Consider the following 19,359-nt stretch of genomic DNA (forward strand, 5'->3'; position numbering starts at 1 on the left):
TTTCTCAACATAACCAGGTAAATACAGTCATTACTACCGGAGGGGTAACTCAAATTGAAAGGAAATAAAGTTGGTAATAAGAAGTCAAAAATATGCTTAGACATCCAGGAAGACAGGAAAAATAAAGCTGGGCACTGAGCATGCTTTGAAAGCAGGATGACACTTAAAAGACAAAGTTAACTGTACTCAACCTGAATGCACACAGCATTCACAACACGGTGGGTGATCTAAAGGCAGCAAGAGAGATACATGGGTATGATCTATATCTCACTACTGGGATTGATTGTATGGTGACCAGGACAGGGAACTGAATATTCAGTGGTGTTCGATGATTAGAAAGGACAGATGATGCTGTCACTTTAAAAAAGGTTATTTTGTCCTGGGTTTTTTTTAAGCAAGGTTGTAAAAGCAGAGTGAAGTGTTGAACTGACTACTGAAAAAGGCTGAAATACATAACTTAGGAGGCCTTTCGGTTTTGTTTTGAACACTTGGAAAAATGGAAGGAGTGCAGCCAGCTCTCAAAGGTCAGACTGTCTAATTTTTTTTAAGCTGTAGCAGCCAGAAGCTGTTTGGGGCACAAGAACAGGGGGGAGGATGGGGGGGGGGGGGGGGGGGGGGGGGTGGCGGGGGGAGGAGGCTTCAGCAAATGATCTCTAGCTGCAGCTTTATCTGAAATCTCTCTTGATACTGTTGCCTCCTGGAGTGGAGAGTTGCCTGTAAGAATCTGCGTCTGAATTTATCTTTTTGTCAAGGGGTGCATTTATGGGATGTTATTATACTGGGTAAGTTAATTAATAATAGGTGTTTATTATTTGGTTAAGTTTTTGAATAATTAAGTTATTCTAAATTACTTTTGTTTGCATTTTAACTATAGGTTTTAATTAAATTATGGTTTACTTGTCATCAAGTAGTTTGACCAGTCGCATCATTACTGGAACACGCACTTCCCATCCACCTTCAAAATAAGAGAAAAGTAGAATCTAGGCTATCTTCTTAAAATATTTTGAGGGGGTCTGGTCCATAACACAGACAGGAATAAGAAGAAGATGAAATTACACTGAGGATAAGAGATGGGATCAGTACATTATTGAGGGAGCATTTCAATTAGGTGAACTATGTATCAAATCTGATTGAGTGGAGCTCAGAAACAGCAATGGCCAACAGAAGTTGGATTGGTGTAACTTATAGAACACCAAGTAGAAATAGTAAAGTAAGGTATGACATTAACGGGGGGATGACAGGAATTGAAGCATGGGCAACACAGATCATGGGTGACTTCAGTTTGCATGTAGACCAGGTCAACCAATTGAAAACTAAAACTGTAGATGATGAGATTCTGGAGTGCATTAGGGATAGATTTCTGGAGCAGTATATTCACCCAACTGGAGGTTATATTAATTTAGATCTAGTAGGACAATGAGAAAGGGCTAATTAACAATCCTCTTGCGTCAGAACATTTAGAGATCAGTGACCAAAATATGATAGAATTTTACAGGAGGTGTGAAAGTGAGGTAGTTCAATCTGAAGCAACATTAGATAATATTCAACAGTTTTCATCTGGCAGGTACTGTCACAGAAACATAGAAAGTAGGAGTAGGAATAGGCCATTCGGCCCTTCCAACCTGCTCAGCCATTCAATATGATCATGGGGGAGTGCAGTATGGGTTCATAAGGCCTCAATTCCATGTTTCTGCTTTCTTCCCACTTGATGACTTTAAAATGTCAAAAAAATTCTTGAATTTCTTTAGTGACTTGGCCTCCTGTGGCAGGGAAGTTCACTCTCAAGAAATGTTTCCTCATCTCAATTCCCTTTGGCTGAAATTTGTTTTGTTTAGATTTCTACATCAAAGTGGAAGTTAATTTATATTCAAAAAGTTTAGTTTTGTTTGATGACATTATTATCAAATGATCATTGATTAGAAACATACCCAATTATCTCTGTAAATAGTGTGGCAACATGAACAGTTCAAGGAATTCTGCATTGAGAAACTCACCCCTTGTCTTCACAAACCTGTCGACAAGACACAAGGTCAGGATAGAATACTCCCCACATGCCTGGGTGAGTGCAGCTCCAATAATACTCAAGAAGCTCAATGGCATCCAGATCAAAGCTTGATTGGCATCACATCTTCCACCTTAAATATTAACTCCCTCAACCACTAATTCTCTGTGATAGCAATCAATTCAAGCTGCAAGTTGCAACAAAGTTGATGATCAAGGCTTGTTGAATGGCATCTTGCAAATTCATGACCTCTCCCACCCAAAGAGGTAGTGGTTGCAAGGGAACATGATCATTCTCAAGTACCTCTTCATATCAGTTAAATCTTGGCTTGGACATAAAACATGGTTCTTCAGCATAGTTTCAGCAAAGTCCTGGAACTCTTGCTCTCAGTGTTTTACAATGAATTACAATGGCTCAAGGAGGTAGCTTACTTTTGCCTTACAGAGTAATTAGGAACGAGTGAGAAATGCAAGCCACATCCCAAGACTGAGCAAATAAAAATAAGAAGTAGCACATTTGACTTAAAGTGCTTCATATAAAGACTTACCCACATTCCATTAATGTAAAACATGGCTTGCAATTCCAAATAAAAAAAATTACGTTTTGTGATTTGATATTCCAAAGCTTGAATTAAATTCATGATTTCCAGTGTAACAGATCTTGGTTCATTTTACACCAGAAAGACCCATGCAAGACTATTTTATGAAAAGTATTGCCTGAGCATTTTTCTCACTCAGTTGCAGAGACTGTTAATAACCTCTACAACTCGATAAATATGCATGAAACCTTGAAGAAAGGAATTGCGAAGTTCATGGAGATAAAAGTAGTCTGAAGATGAAGTGAACTGACAACACAATAGATTGCATCAAGAAAATAAACAGAGAATTGCATTAGCTGAGTGTGGCCTCCCTTGAAGTTTAGGGATTGATCCAATTCAGGAACAACAATTCGCTGCATGAGAAAAAGTGTGTGGTATAATATGAAATACGGCAGACACTGGATTTCTAATATTTAGAAAAATTCAGGACATATTCAGCCGGTCAAGCTGTGGAGACAGAAACTAAATGCTTCAGACTGATGATCTTTGGCCAAAGTCACCTCTCTTACCTTTGCCAATCTCCCTAATTTTGTTTCCTCTGGCTTCTGGACATGAGGAAACAATTCTCCTTGTTTACTCAAACAGTTTCAGAAAGGCAAAAGTGAGGACTGCAGATGCTGGAAACCAGAATTTAGATCAGAGTGGTGCTGGAAAAGCACAGCAGGTCAGGCAGCATCCGAGGAGCAGGAAAATCGAAACATGGATTTTCCTGCTCCTTGGATGCTGCCTGACCTGCTGTGCCTTTCCAGCACCACTCTGATCTAAACTCCAGTTTCAGAAAGGGCCTGTTGAAAACACATGATCAGTAATAGTTCATACGGTCAGGAAGGAGAGATCACATCCGGAGTGAGACACAGCCCAAGTGAATATATCATTCAGGGCATTTGGAGGCAGTATGGGAATTTGGTACAGGGGAGAAGCAGTGATATTTGCCTGCTGTTTTTTTGTCTTATAGCTTGCAAGGTGTTTTTTTTCCAGGATAAATTGAAGTCCAGGATTAGGTGCCTGGTATAGAAGAGTGACATCACAGGTAAACTGTAAATTCATAGTTGGTGACAGCCAGTGATTTGACTATCGGCTGTAGGTTACTTTTATATTGAAGGTAAATGGGGGAATATATACAAGCTACAAGCCAAAAGACCAATATGAAACTTTTAAAAATCAGATTAAGAACTAAGTAAATAAAATAGAGATGCCAGGCTTGGCCCACCTGCATGATGTGGGAGCTGGTGGACCCCATTGTGGTTATAGTGACCATACCTATAGCAAGTATCAGCTGCTTGAGGAACTCTGGGTCAGAGTTGATGAGCTGGAGTCTGGGCTTCAAACACTGTGAGACATCAGGGAGGGAAGAGAGTTACCTGTTGCTGTTGCACCTGTTAGATTAACTACATTGAATTCAGACAATGGTCAGGAACAGAGGGATGTGACTATGACTGTGGCAAGTAGAGAGGTCCAGGAGGTAGTGCTGAAGGCACCTTAGCCCTTGAGTTTGTTCAACAGGTTTGGGATTCTTGCTCCCCGTGTGGATGAGAATGGAGGCTGAAGGGAGGATGAGCAAACTGACCATAACACCATGGTACAGGGAGCCATTTAAGAAGGGGAAGAAAAGAGAAATGTAATTGTGATTGCAGATAGTATAGTCATGGGAATAGACATTGTCCCTTCTGACCTCTATCAAGAGTCTCAAAGGCTGCATTGCCTGCCTGGTGCACAGGTGCAGAATATCTCATCTGGGCTGAAGGCAACTTTGGAGTGGGAAGGGAAAAATTCAGTTGTCGTGGTGCACGTAGAAAGAGGAAAGAGATTCTGCTGAGGGAATATGAGCAACTAGGGACTAAATTAAAAAGCAGACTGGAAAGGTAATCATCTCTGGATTACTACCTGTACCATGAGCACATTGACACAGAGTCAACAAGATCAAAGAGGTAAATACATGCCTCTAGGACTGATGTGATTTGGATTCATGGGACATTGACATCAGTACCGGGGGAAGAGGGAGCTGTTACAATGGGATAGCCTCCACCTGAATCATGCTGGGACCTAGTCATGACGAATCATATAGTTAGGACTTTAAATTAAATAGACGATGGCAGGGAGTTGGTGGGGGGGTGAGTGGGGGGGGAAGGGGTTGGAAACAAGACTGATTTGTTGTAAATAAATCCAGGGGCAGTGTAGGAGAGAAGGTAAATGAAGAAATGAGAAAGGCAAAAAGGCATGATTACAATTATCATGGAGAAATCAATAAGCAGATAGACTGGGAAAATTCGGTTGGTAGCAGATCCCAAGGAGAGAAATTTGTGGAATGTCTCGGAGATGGTTTCTCAGAGCAGTTTATAGTAGAGTTCACCAGGGAACTGACAATTCTGAACTTGGTGTTGTGCAATTAGGCAGACTTGATGTAGGAGCTTAGAGTGAAGGAATCTCTAGGGAGACGTGACCATAATATGTTAGAATTCACCCTGCAGTTTGAGACGGGGAAGCTGGAATCAGATATTACAATTGAGTAAATGAAACTAAAAAGACATGAGGGAGGAACTATCTAGATTGGAAGTGGTGGGGGCAGGGTCAGAGTGAGCAGGGAAGATGGTGGAGCAGCAATGGCAGAGTTTTCCCTGGGTATGTCGGGAGGCACAGCACAAATGCATCCCGAGGAAGAAGAAATGTGCTAAGGGGTGGATGAGGCAACATAGCTGACAAGGGAAGTAAGGGACAATATAAAACAAGAGATAAAGCGACCAATGTAGTGAAGATTAGTGGGAAACCAGAAGACTTCACCTGATGGAAGAGCAGTGCTCTAAAAGCTTGTGAATTCAAATAAACCTGTTGGACTCTGACGTGATGTCATGTGATTTCTGACTTTGTCCACCCCAGTCCAACACTGACACCTCCATATCATAACTTCTTTGAACAGGTTGTTTCGAAAAAATGTAAGATTCTAGTCCGTGAACTGAAATGGTGTCTTCATCTATGAGACCATTAAAAGCATTGCCCCAAATTTTGCACAAAAATCTGCAGAAGAAAGCATAGCTCTGTATTGAATGTGATATGGAGTTCAATTTACCAAGCAGATTATAAGTAAGGTGAAGAAAATGGTTGGGACTGAACAATTTCAACTGTAAATAGACAACGCATAGAACAATTGTCTGATAATACAGGTCACATACCAGAATGAAATGATAATTCTTTTCTAATGTTGAGCGTTTTCCTCATGATCAACATTAATAATCAACAAAGCAAAGAATGAACATTCCTCTTCCAGCCTCCTCAGATTATTTAGACAGCTAGGATCTGTGAATACAATTAGACCAAAGGTTTCCAGCTTGCTGTATCATTCGTAAATTTGTGTGATTTATCAAACACAATCACAGAAGAAAAGTCTGTGATCAAAGATATAATGCTTTTGAGGCCATTAGCAAAAGAGCCAGAGCTGAGAAGAGAAGAAACATGTTTAATCAATGAGTTAAAATTATGTACAATGATATTTTTTATATTCTATCGTGGGATATGGGTGCCACTGACTAACCAGCATTTATGACCCATCCCTAATTGCCCCTGAGAAGGTGGTGGTGACCTGTCTTTCTGAGCTGTGTAAGAAGTCACATGACAGCAGGTTATAGTCCAATAGGTTTATTTGAAGTCACAAGCTTTCAGACTGCTGCTCCTTCATCAGACTCCACCTGTCAAAGAGGCAGGTCTCTGAAAGCTGGGGCTTCCACATAAACCTGTTGGACTGTAATTTTGTCCAGGTGAGGTGGATTAGCCATGGTAAGTGCAGGGTTATGGGAGAGGGGTTGTTGGTGGAAGGCATTGGCTGAAGAGGTGAGTCTGTTTGGGATGGTCTTTGGAGGGGCATTTGCCTGTCCTGAAGCGATTCTATGATTCTATGATTCAGTTGCCGTTCCCCTTACCCACCCCCTGCCAGCCTTTGCAACCATTCAAGGAAGGCCTTCAAATTCAGTTCAATGTTTATAAAAGCAGAGGATTTGAATTTATATATATCACACTTTTGATGACTACCAATATCTCAAAAAGGTCACTGGACCCAAAACGTTAGCTCTGCTTTCTCTCCATGGGTGCTGTCAGACCTGCTGAGTTTCTCCAGCAATTTCTGTATTTTTATCTCAAAATACTTTACAGCCAATGAATTACTTCTGGTGTATGGTCACTTATTGTAATGCAGGATGTATGGCTGTTAATCAAGCTCCCCAAAGCAGCAATGCAATAATCACTGGGGACAGATGACTGTATTGGCCGTGTCAATCAGATTGGTGTTAATAATTTGGATTTTGATCTCCATACCAGCTGGGCTGGAGGCGATATGGTTACGGTTTCCTGGCCTTTGCCTTACCTGTGGTGGAGGTCATGGTGCTGTGCATTGGACCTGCTTTCAGGGCAGAGAACTGAAGAACAAGAAAATAAATAGAGAATAAAAACTGAAAGAACTGCAGATGCTGCAGATCAGAAACAAAAACAGAAATTTCTAGAAAAGCTCAGCATCTGTGAAGAGAAATCAGACTTAATGTTTTGGGTCCAGTGACTCTTCCTCAGAACTGGTGTCACTGGACATGAAATGATACGAATAAATAGAATTAATTCCCTCTTCTACAAAGTTGTGATAGTTTATGAAACAATTCTTTCACTCAATGTCTTGCACTTGTAACTTCTTAAAAATCTCTTCTTAAAAATCAAGCTTCTTGTGAAAATTGTAAATTAATTAAATATGTATACGCAGTATATAAAATTTCATTTGGTCCATAATATCTGTACTACTTAGAGTCATAGAGATGTACAGCATCGAAACAGACCCTTTGGTCCAAATTGTCCATTTCAACCAGATATCCTAAATTAATCTACTCCCATTTGCCAGCACTTGGCCCATCTCTGTTTTCTTCTTTAAGCAAGCATCACTTGCCTGGAGCCAGTGTGTTGCCTCATCCCTATCTCCTGTAAAATGAAAATATATATGGCAAACACTGATGAGGATATGCCTATGCTGTAATACACAAGGCTGTTTTTAAAAAGACTAATGAAACAAGATAAATTCTCAGAATTACAGTGATTAGAACATGTTGATGAAGGAACATTTAAGTATAGATTACAATTAGGTCTAAGCCTGACTGGCACTGAAAGTCTATAATAGAGCTCCAAGCCTGTAAAAAGAAAGACATTTTATTCCTAAATGTCTGTGCAAGTTATTCAGCAATACAAGAGAGAAGGGATGCTGAAATAACTGCACCGAGGCCAATACCCCATCACCATGTCACCCTTTATTTACTTGTGCACAGTATGCTGGCTGTGTGGGCAGCCAGCTCAGAGTCAGTCCCTGAACTGAGGAGACTCTAATCTCCTGGCTATATTGGTCAGCCAGGGCTCCTTGATTGCCCAGGTTAACAACTCCAGTAAAGGTTTTCATCGACAATGATACCCACCTGATTCCAATCACTATAAATCCTATTTTATATGATCAGTAGAGAAAATATAACTTGAAATAACTTTGGACTTTCTCAATTTTGGATATATTTTGTAAAAGTGCAGTGGTTTGTCATTGCAGAGAATACCTGAGGACTTTTCCTCTATTAACATTATTACAAAGTGCCCTTATTACCAGTACGGATATATCTAGCAGAATTATACTCATATGATACATGGATCTCAATTCCAAGAGTGAGATTTTTCACAGTTTGTCAATTCCAAATGTAGCATTACATACAATAGTCTTCACCCTAATAACCCAGTGTTCCTCTTTATAAGCTTCTTTTTATAAGAGCTCTAGGTAGTTACTTTAAACAATAGCCTTCATTTGCATAGCTTAACAACATAATTAAAATACCACTGACACCCAAGGGATGGTGTTAAAGAGAAGTGCCAAAAAATTAGGGGGAATTTGTGGTGTGATAGTACTCTGAAATGTTTTTGCCTCGAGCGATTATTTTCTAGAGATTGGTTGGGATCAGGCTCAGTTACTTTCTCCATCGAGGTGAACAAACAATTAGGGAAAATAAGACACAAAACCAAAAATCACTGGAAAAGCTCAGCAAGTTTTGCAGCATTTCTGGAGAGAGAAATCAGAGTTAATGTTCAGAACCATTCTGAAGAAGAGTCACTGGACGCAAAGCATTGACTCGGATCTCTCTCCATAGACTCAGCCAGGCCTGCTGAGCTTTTCTTTTTGTTTCTGATCTCCAGCATCTGCACTTCTTTTGATTTTTATTAGGGAAAGTAAGACCCCACTTTACTGCTATTTTACAAACAGCGCTGGTATTTTCTCACTGTTGGTGCAGCTTCCTACCTTTGGTCCAGCAACAGACCACATACCATTGGAGTCAAAGACTCAATGTTCCAATAATGGGGTCATGAGGGATTAAAATTCACAATTATCTTGTTCACAGAACCACAGAATTATGATGACACAAAAGGAGGCCATTTAGCCAATCATGCTTGTACCATCTTTTGAAATAAGCATGACTTGCCGAGTGTTAATCTCCTGCCTTAACCCCAATATCCTTGTATACTATTTCTATCCAAATAACCATCCAACCCCACCGCTTGAATGCCTCAAACAAACTTGCCTCCACCACATTTCAATCACTACTCACTCTGTAAAAAGCTTTTTTTCACAACATCCTTTCTTCATTTTGCACATAAATTTACATCTGTGCTTTCTCCATAAGACTATAAGAAAATACGACATAGGAACAGGAGTAGGCCATTCAGCCCCATCATTAATAGGACTATGGCTGATCCAGCATTTCTCATGTCACCTTTTTGTATTTTCCCCATAACTCTTGATTCTCCTACTATTCTAGAATCTATCTCAACCCCAAATATCCACAAGGGCTCTGCTCCCACAGTTCTTTGTAGCAAGGAGTTCCAAAGACCCACAACCCTCTAAGAGTAAAAAATTGCTCCACATCTCATTTTTAAATTGGTGCCCCTCTATTCTGAGACTGCGCCCTCTGGTCCTAGACTCTCCCATGAGGGGGAACATCCTCTCAGAATTGACCCTGTCGAGCTGCTTAAGAATCCTGTGTATGTCATTAAGGTCACCTCTCATTTTTCTAAACTTCAATTTTGTACTTTTACAAGTGGGAACAGCTTCTATCTATTCTATCCGTGTTACTCATGATTGTGAAAACTTGTTTTAGATTAGATTAGATTACTTACAGTGTGGAAACAGGCCCTTCGGCCCAACAAGTCCACACCGACCCGCCGAAGCGCAACCCACCCATACCCCTACATTTACCCCTTACCTAACACTACGGGCAATTTAGCATGGCCAATTCACCTGACCTGCACATTGTTGGACTGTGGGAGGAAACCAGAGCACCCGGAGGAAACCCACGCAGACACGGGGCGAACGTGCAAACTCCACACAGTCAGTCGCCTGAGGCGGGAATTGAACCCGGGTCTCTGGCGCTGTGAGGCAGCAGTGCTACGCACTGTGCCACTGTGCCACCCACAACTTCTTCCAAATCTCCTCATGGCCTTCTTCTCTCCAAGGAGAACAGTCACATTTCCAGTCCAGTTAAAGGAGCCACACTCTCTGACTTTTGATTACACCCAGTAATGTGAATGTTTTTTTATTATTCCTTAGCAATCATCAAACTGTGGTTGACACAGTGCCTCAGTGGTTAGCACTGTGGCCTCACTGCACCAGGAACCTAGGTTTGATTCCCGCCTCAGGAGACTGTGTGGAGATTGCACATTCTCCCCGTGTCTGCTTGGGTTTCCTCTGGGTGCTCTGGTTTCCTCCCACAGTCCAAAGATGTGCAGGTCAGGTGAATTGGCCATGCTAAATTGCTCATAGTGTAGGTTATTAGTCAGGGGCTATAGGTTAGGGGAATGGATCTGGGTGGATTACTCTTCTGAGGGTCGGTGTGGACTTGTTGGGCCCATGGAACTATTTCCACACAGTAGGGATTCTAATTCTAATTCTGTCTTTGATCACTCGAATACATCCTTTTTCTCCAGCACTGTAATACCCTCCTTAATCAATACTGCTTGCCCTCCTGCTTTCCTACTTATTTTCAATCATATATGAAATATTTAATGCCCAGTCTTGCCTTTGTTTGAGTTAGCTCTCTGTTATTGCCACTATATGATATTTCCCTATCACAATCTACATCTGTAAATCCCCAAACTTACTTATTACATTCCGTGCACTTATATGCGTATGCATTAAGTTTGAAGTTCATGATTCTTGCTGAGAGGCAGGATTCTATGTGCTGTTAATTCCGGATTCAAACCAGGGCACTTTCATATTGAGGTGCCCTCACAACTGCCTTCCCATCTCAACAGTACCTGACTGTCACAGGGGACTGCTGACCAACCATTGATGTTGACCATCTGAATGGGTCACCAGCCTTCGGATTCTGCCCAGTGTCCTTAATAGGATGGTAAGCACTGAGACAGCTCAGTGGACCACACAATGTGTTGAACTGTGGGCCTAACATCAGAGTCCTGAGATGTGTTAAAATAAACTCAACCCTATTATGTTTTTTTTTAATTGAAGGTTCCTTCATAATGAATGGATTTTCACTATGATATTTTTGGTTAAATTTTGTGTGCTAAACATGAATGCTATTTTGGGGACAACTTTTAAATTAAAAATTTCCTGGTAATGCAATTTCTCAAATTATGTGTCAGCTTTAAATTTATGATCAGAATAATTTTAATCAGATAGTGTCATTAGATATTTTGTGAAATAATTAAATTGGCTTAAAGACTGATTGCATTATTCCTGCTATTTGGCATAGATATATGGTTCCACAGTACCATTATGTGTCCATGTATAACCTATTTTAATACCTCTTGTTCTTTTGTTTAATTGACTAAAACTTCAATGGGGGTAGTCTTGGTTCTTCAATATTCGTTCATGTGTCATTTGCGAATATCTAAAAATTTGACAGAATTTATAAAATTTAATCTAAATATAAATTTTCTATAACTGTATGATGATATGAAATTTGGTACATTATATTATAATGAAATTTAATATAAACCTATGTAGCACTTTTCATATTCCTCAAACACTTAAACCAATGCTGCCGTTCTAATGTCCCATTCTTGTTGCAAGGTAGGTCATGTGGCAGCAGAATTGTCACACGGTAAGCTCCTGCAAACAGAAAATGACTAGATAATCTATTTCTCTGGTGTTGACTGAGCAACACTGAGAAAAACCTCCCATCTCTTCTTCAAAATATTCCATTGGGTTATTATATGCAACTGATTGGATAAAGAGGGCCTTAGTTTAATGTTTCAACCAAGAAAAAGCATCTTTAACAAGAGTGCTCTCTTGTACTAGGGATCAGGAATTCGTACTAAGGTCTTAAAAAGAGAGATTCAAAGCCAGTGATCTTACACAAAAAGAATATGAATTAGTAGCAGAAGCTTTTGTGTTTGCTCCACCTCTTTAGGATCATGGTTGATCTGTTTGATTGCAAGTTCTTATTCAGAAGTGAGAATGCACCTCCTGGCTGACACCATAAGACTAGAAGACCATATGGTGTAAGAGTAAAAACAGACTATTCAGCCCATCGAGACTGTGCCACTATCCAATGAGATCATGGGTGATCTGATATTCCTCAACTCGACTTATAGAGTCATAGACATGTACAGCACAGGCCTAATCTACTCAACCTCTCCTTATAAGACTGTTCCCCCGACCTCCTCCCCATACCTGCCTGGTTAAGGAAAGAATCCAACTCCCACCAACCTTCTCTAGCTCCATATGGTTTGATCTTTAAAATGTTGCCTAAGTAGCCTACGTCTGAAGAAGAAATTGCTCCATTAAACTTAGAGTAGAGAAAGGAGTCAGGTATTTGTTGCACTTTGGTCTTGGTGGATCATCGTGTTCAGTTCTAGGAACCTTATTTAAGGAAGGATGTGAGAACTTTAAAGTGAGTTCAAAAGAGATTTACTCAAATGATACAAGGAGTGAAAGATCTTAGATACAAAGAAAGATCAGAGAGATTGGACTTTTTCTCCTTGGAACAGAGAAATTTAAAGCTGACCTTTTTGAGGTTTTGGAAATCTTGAACAATTTTGACAGGGGAGAGAAGGATATTCTGTTTCCACTAGTTGGTACATCAATAACTAAGGGTTCACAATTTCAAGACTGTCAGCAAGCCAGCCATGAGTGAGATAAGGAAAAATTTATTTACTCAGAAACTTGTTAGGATTTGGAAATGCAATGCTTGGGAAGGCACTGGAAATGGATTCGATAGCTTTCAAAAGAGAGTAGAATAGGTATTTGGAAGTGATAAAGTTAGAGGGCTACGGAATCGGTGCTAGAGTATAGCATGAGCTTTGTAGCTCTTTCAGGAGCTGTTACAGATACAATAGGATAAACGGCCTCCTTCAGGTTGGGTAGTGAGGAGCCTACCACGCTTTCTGGTCTTAACCTAACAGTGAGGAAAGTGTAATGACAGGTTTGGAAGAATATATAAAGCCAGGCAGCTTCAGAGGTGGAGAAGTCAACATTTCAGGTGTAACCCTTCTTCAGGACTGGGGGTGAATGTAGAGGGAGCTAGAGATAAAGAGGGTGGCAGGGACAGGGTAATGATGTGGAGATAGGCGACGACAGGCAAAGGTATGACCTGGTTGGTCATTGGGAGGAATGAATCTGGTTGGCAGCTGGAAGGAAGTGTTGATAGGAGGAATGGAAGGGAAGGGGAGGGCCTGAGAAGGGAGTCAGGGGATGGGAAGGGAGGTTATTTGATATTGAAGAACTCAATATTGAGTCCTCCGGGCTACAGGCTGCGCAGGTGGAAGATGAACTGTTCTTCCACCAATTTGCACCAGATACAGTAAACTAGGTTGGAAGAGAGGCAGGTCTACTTGTGTCTCAACTGGAAGGACTGTTTGGGGCCCTGGATGGAGGTGACAGGGGTGGTGTGCCAGCAGGTTCTGCATCTTTTCCAGTTGCAGCGGATGGTACCTTGGTGTTTGGGGAGAGTGAGGTGGTCGGTGGAGTGCTTGGCGTGAACCAAGAACTGTGGAAGGGAACGGTCCTTGCGGAAGGCAGAGGGGGGTGGGAAGAGGAAGATGTTCTTAGTGATAAGGTCTAGTTGATGTTGACGGAAGTGTTGAAGGGTGATGCTTTGGATGTGGAGACTGGTGGGGTGGTAGATGAGGACAAAGGGGACTTTGTTTTTATTGTGTTTGGAGGGTGAGGGTTTAGAGCAGTGGAACGGGGAATGGAGGTGGTGCAGCTGGATGACAGAGGGAGGAAAAGCACATTGCTCACAAAAGATGGACTTCTGGGATGTTTGGGAGTGAAATGTCTCCTCGCCCGAGTAGATGCAGCAGAGCGGAGGAATTTGGAAAAATGGAATGGAGTTTGTGGTGGAGGTGGAGAGCAGCAGACACTATCCTTCAGTGGTGCTGTGGTGAACAGAATATCTGCAAGCCTCTGCTTGGCCAGCATCTCTTGAGGATTAAAGTCCAGATGATGAGATCCTCAATCCCAGGGGAACATCTATGGCTGAGTGATGTGAAATGTGATGTGAAATGTGATGGACTTAATCCAAAAAGAGGTAATGTCAGAGATGGGGAGGGCCTCACTGTTTCTCCAGTTAGTGACTACCATTAATAATCCCCAAGATCCCACCCAAAATATCTAACTTGCAAAACCTTGTGTCAGCCCAAAATTGCAATCATATAATTGGGACAAGTTTAGAACATATTGTTAGCAGAGACTGAATGCATTTTGATGAAAAATACGTTAATTATTGAAAGCACAAGCTGTTCCTGAAGCTTGCATTTCTTCCCAAATTAAGTGTCATGATATTTCTAGTTTAATAATGATTTGATTGACTCAATACATGTGCTAGGGAAACAAAATCTTCAGGGCTATTTAAGCAACTAGTTTATGGTATGCAGCCTTGGTAAATACAAGCAAATCTTGATGTTTCAGCAATGTTTTTTGATCTATCAAATGATAGTCTGACTGTTTTGTAATAGTTTTGTTTCTGAGTCAAAATCTTATGACTTTAACAATTCCTCGCGCTGTTACATAAATATCAGAGGAAGCAGGGCAGGTTCTGTCTTCAAGATCATTTGAGAAAATGAAGTTCCATCGATTGGCTCATGCAAGTGAAAAAGTAGCGTGGACCTATTTCAAACAGGATTGAGGAATGCTTCTGATTGGTTACTAGCATTCCTTCCTGAAGCAGTACTGCCTGAACTGGCCAATGATTCAGCTTCCCTTTGACTACTTTCCGAGTTGGAAACATGCCAAACTGTTCAATCCAAGGTCACAACCTAAGGCCATAAGAAGTAAGAGTAGAAGTGGACAGCTTGGTCCATCTGTTCCACCATTCAATGAGATCACATCTAATCTGATCATCCTTAGATCTACTTTTCTGAATTTTCCCCATTAAACTTATAGATTAAAAATCTGTCCATCTCCACCTTGAATATACTCAATGGCCTAACCTCCACTGCCCTCTGTGGTAAAGAATTCCAGTTTCACCGCTCTCTGAGGAAAGACTTCCTCCTCACAGCTATTTCTTAAATGTGCAACCTCTTATTCTGAGATTATGCCCACTGATCATAGACTCTCCCACAAGGGAAAACAACTCTTCCGCATCTATCCTGTCAAGTCCTCTAAGAATCTTGCATGTTTCAAAACGTTCACCTCTCATTCTCCTGTATTCTGGTGAATACAAGTTGATTGTGCATAACCTTTTTTCATGAGACAATCACTCCATATCAGGTGTCAGCCAGAAGGACCCTGTTTGGACTTTCTCCAATTCCAACATATCATTCCTTCGATAAGGTGACCAAAATTGTGTACAGTTTTCTAGCTTGTACATTTTTAGCAAAAGCCCTTCCGACTTTTATGGTTAATTCCCTCTGAAATAAAGGCCAACATTTTATTTATCTTCCATATTACCAGCTGGAATTTTGACGCTAGATTTTTGTGATTCATGCACAAGTACTCCCAAGTACCTTTCTTTGGGAACTTTCTGCAGTGTTTCTCCATTTAAATGATATGCACCTCTTTTATTTCTCCTACCAACATTCATAACCTCACATTTCTCCATGTTATTTTCCAGCTGCCAAGTTTTTGCCCATCCACTTAACCTGTTTGTATCCCTCTGCAGACTCTTTGTATCTTCCCATCATTCTCACCACTTGCCTTCCCACTTATTTTTGTATCATTTGCAAACTTGGAGTGCAGGTTTATAGCTTTTTGAAAATGAAGTCGCAAGTGATAGAATAGTGAAGAAGGCGCTTAGTATGCTTTCCTTTATTGGTCAGAGTATTGAGTACAGAAGTTGGGAAGTCATGTTGTGGCTGTACAGGACATTGGTTAGGCCACTGTTGGAATATTGCGTGTAATTCTGGTCTCCTTCCTATCAGAAAGATGTTGTGAAACTTGAAAGGGTTCAGAAAATATTTACAAGGATGTAGCCAGGGATGGAGGATTTGAGCTATAAGGAGAGGTTGAGTAGGCTGGAGCTCTTTTCCCTGGAACATCGGAAGCTGAGGGGTAACCTTATAGATGTTTATAAAATCATGAGGGGACATGGATAGGATAAATAGACAAAATTCTTTCCCTGGGGTTGGGGAGTCCAGAACTAGAGGGCATAGGTTTAGGGTGAGAGGGGAAAGATATAAAAGAGACCTAAGGGGCAACTTTTTCACTCAGAGAATGGTACGTGTATGGAATGAGCTGCCAGAGGAAGTGGTGGAGGCTGGTACAATTGCAGCATTTAAAAGACATCTGGCTGGATATATGAATAGGAAGGGTTTGGAGGGATATGGGCTGGGTGCTGGCAGGTGGGACTAGATTGGGTTGGGATATCTGGTCGGCATGGACGAGTTGGACCGAAGGCTTTGTTTCCGTGCTGTACATCTCTATGATTCTATGATTTGACCATAGTACATTTACTTTCCTTATCCATGTCATTAATATGTGTTGTAAATAATTGTGACCTCAGTACTGATCCCTGTGGCACACCACTAAATTATGGTTACTAGACTCAAAATGATGCCTTTATCCCGACTCTCCTTCTTTGATTAGTTAGACAACCCTCTATGCCTACTAATGCCCTACCTCTCACACATGGGCTCTTACCTTTAAAACAACCTAATATGGTACCTTACAAAATACTTTCTTGAAATCCAACAATGTTGCAATAGTTCATTTCTGACTACTCCAGCCACCTATTACTTTGCATTTTCTAATGGAAGTATTCATTTTCTTTTTACCCAATAGATTTGTTTTGAATGTGCTGAAGAATAAAGGCAAGGGCATACAAGTGACACTGCAACAGCAATAATTTTCTGTAAAGTAAATTAAGATTCACAATCATTTTTACTCTTTTTTGAGCCAACACACAAGACATAGTTGCAGTAATTAATGCACTATGCTCTAACTCAAGGCAAGTGGAGTAACAAATAATGTTCAAAGGTTATTGGCATTGGATGATGTACTATTTTAACACTGTTGATTTTCAACTACTTTCAGCATGGATTTTGTTTATTTGTTGTGCATTAAGCTGAATATCTTCTTGGCTGGGAGAGCAGTTTGCAAAAAGTCCAAAACAAAGCGCAAAGTCATAGTATTTTAATTTCTTTAAATGCTCAACTTCGTAATGCTTCATTCCCTAATTTAGAATGAATGTCTTATAAATGGTCAAAGACAAGGGATAATTTGAAAGTATGAAATTATCAGTCATAAAAATAGAGCAAAGGCACTCTGAAGAGTAACCAGTGAGAACTTTCATCAGAGAAAGAGAAGTAGAAATCTGGAATTCCTTCAAAGACTGAATACTAGAGGAGGTTTCAATGCTGAGATTAATCAGACTTTTGTTAGGAAGCAATTTCAATATAGAGTTCACATGTAAGTAGAGTTAAGGTGCCGATTACAGCAATCTTGTTGAAAGGTCAAGCAGTTTTGGTGTGTTAGAATTGAAATAGAATAGTAGAGCACAGGAACGGACCCTTCAGCCCACAATGCTGTGCTGAACATGACGCCAAATAAAACTAATCCCTTCTGCCTGCCCTTGGTCCATATCCCTCCATTCCTTGCATATTCATGTGCTTATCTAAAAGTCCCTTAAATTCCCCATATCGGATCTGCATCCACCAACATCCCTGGGAGACCGTTCCAGACTCCTACTACTCTGTAAAAAAAAACTTGCCCCTCATGTCTCCTTTGAACTTTCCCCACTCATCTTACATTCATGCGCCTTAGTATTCGTGCTGAATGTGTTCAATCCTCTATATTGGTCCCTGTGTCAAGAGACTGCACAGGAACAGGCCCTTCAGCCCACCAGGTCTGTGCCAAGCATGATGTCATTCTAAAACTAACCCAACTGCCTGCACAATGTCTGTATCTCTCTATTTGCTGCCTGTTCATGATTGTGTAAGTGCCTCTGTTTCAGCCACTGACCCTGGCAGTGTGTTCCAGGCACCTACCAACCTCTGTGTAAAATAATGTCCTCACACATTTCCCTTAAACTTTCCCTCTCACCTTAAACCTATGCTCCTAGTATTTGACAGTTTCACACTGGGAACAGACTCCAGCTATCAACCCTATCCATACAATATAGAATATAGAAGAGTACAGCACAGTTCAGGCCCTTCAACCCTCGATGTTGTGCCAACCTTTTATCCTACCCTAAGATCAAACTTAGCTACATACTGGACATTTTACTGTCATCCATGTGCCTATCCAAGAGTTGCTTAAATGTCTCTAATGTATCTGACTCTACTCCCACTGTTGCATTTCTTGCACCCTCCACTCTCTGTGCAAAGAAACTATCTCTGACACCTCCACTAAACTTTCTTCCAATCATGTTAAAATTATGCCCCTTGTAATAGCTATTTCTGCCCTGGGAAAATGTCTCTGACTATTTGCTCTACCTATGCCTCTCAACATCTTGTACACTTCTATCAAGTCTCCTCTCACCCTTCTTGGAAAAGCCTTAGCTCCCTCAACCTTTATTCATAAGACATGTCCTCCAGTCCAAGCAGCATACTGGTAAATCTCCTCTGCACCCCCTCTAAAGTTTCCTTATGCATCTTGGATGACTCTTGGATGGGCACATGGATGATAGTAAAATGAAGCATATATAGTTTAGTTTGATCTTAGAATAGGATAAAAGGTCTGCCGAAATTAAACTACAGCCAGCAGCTTTTGGCTGCAGAGGAGAACAGTGGAAAACAAAATTAAAGAGGTCACAAAGGGACTGGGGTATCCAGTCACAATCAGCCCAAGAGTTGTGTGTTGGAGAAATAGCGAACAGACTTCCTGGCACTTTGACTTCCAGCCAGTGCCTGAGGACTTTACAACTGGCTGGCATAGCAACAGTGAAGGGTGTTGGCATGAGCCTGTTGGATGATTGAACCCGGTTCATGAATCCATTGACCAAAGGTGACAGAACATTCTGGAAGATCTGGGGAGACAGGGGGATAGAAATACACACCAGGAAGCCAGGTCCTCAGTGAAGACTCGCAGCAAGACTCACATGAGAAGGCCATGCAGCAACGCAAGAAGATACAGGAAAAGATCCGCCCTAATCTGTGAGATCCACCTTTGTGGAAGAGAGCCAGCCCTACTTCAGAGAGGAAGAAGATTCCTAGGGCTCAGTGCAAACATGTGGAGTATTGTGGGTAAAATCCTTTCTTAGACGGACAGACCATAGATAGAGAAGAAATACTGAGAGAATTTGGGAAATGGTGTTTTTACTAAGGAATATATTGTTAATAAAAATAAGAGATCAAGATTAGAGTGGTGCTG

Source organism: Chiloscyllium plagiosum, unplaced genomic scaffold (assembly GCF_037043375.1).
Source record: "Chiloscyllium plagiosum isolate Xiang-an unplaced genomic scaffold, Cpla_swu_hap1 HiC_scaffold_11, whole genome shotgun sequence".
Classification (NCBI taxonomy): Eukaryota; Metazoa; Chordata; class Chondrichthyes; order Orectolobiformes; family Hemiscylliidae; genus Chiloscyllium; species Chiloscyllium plagiosum.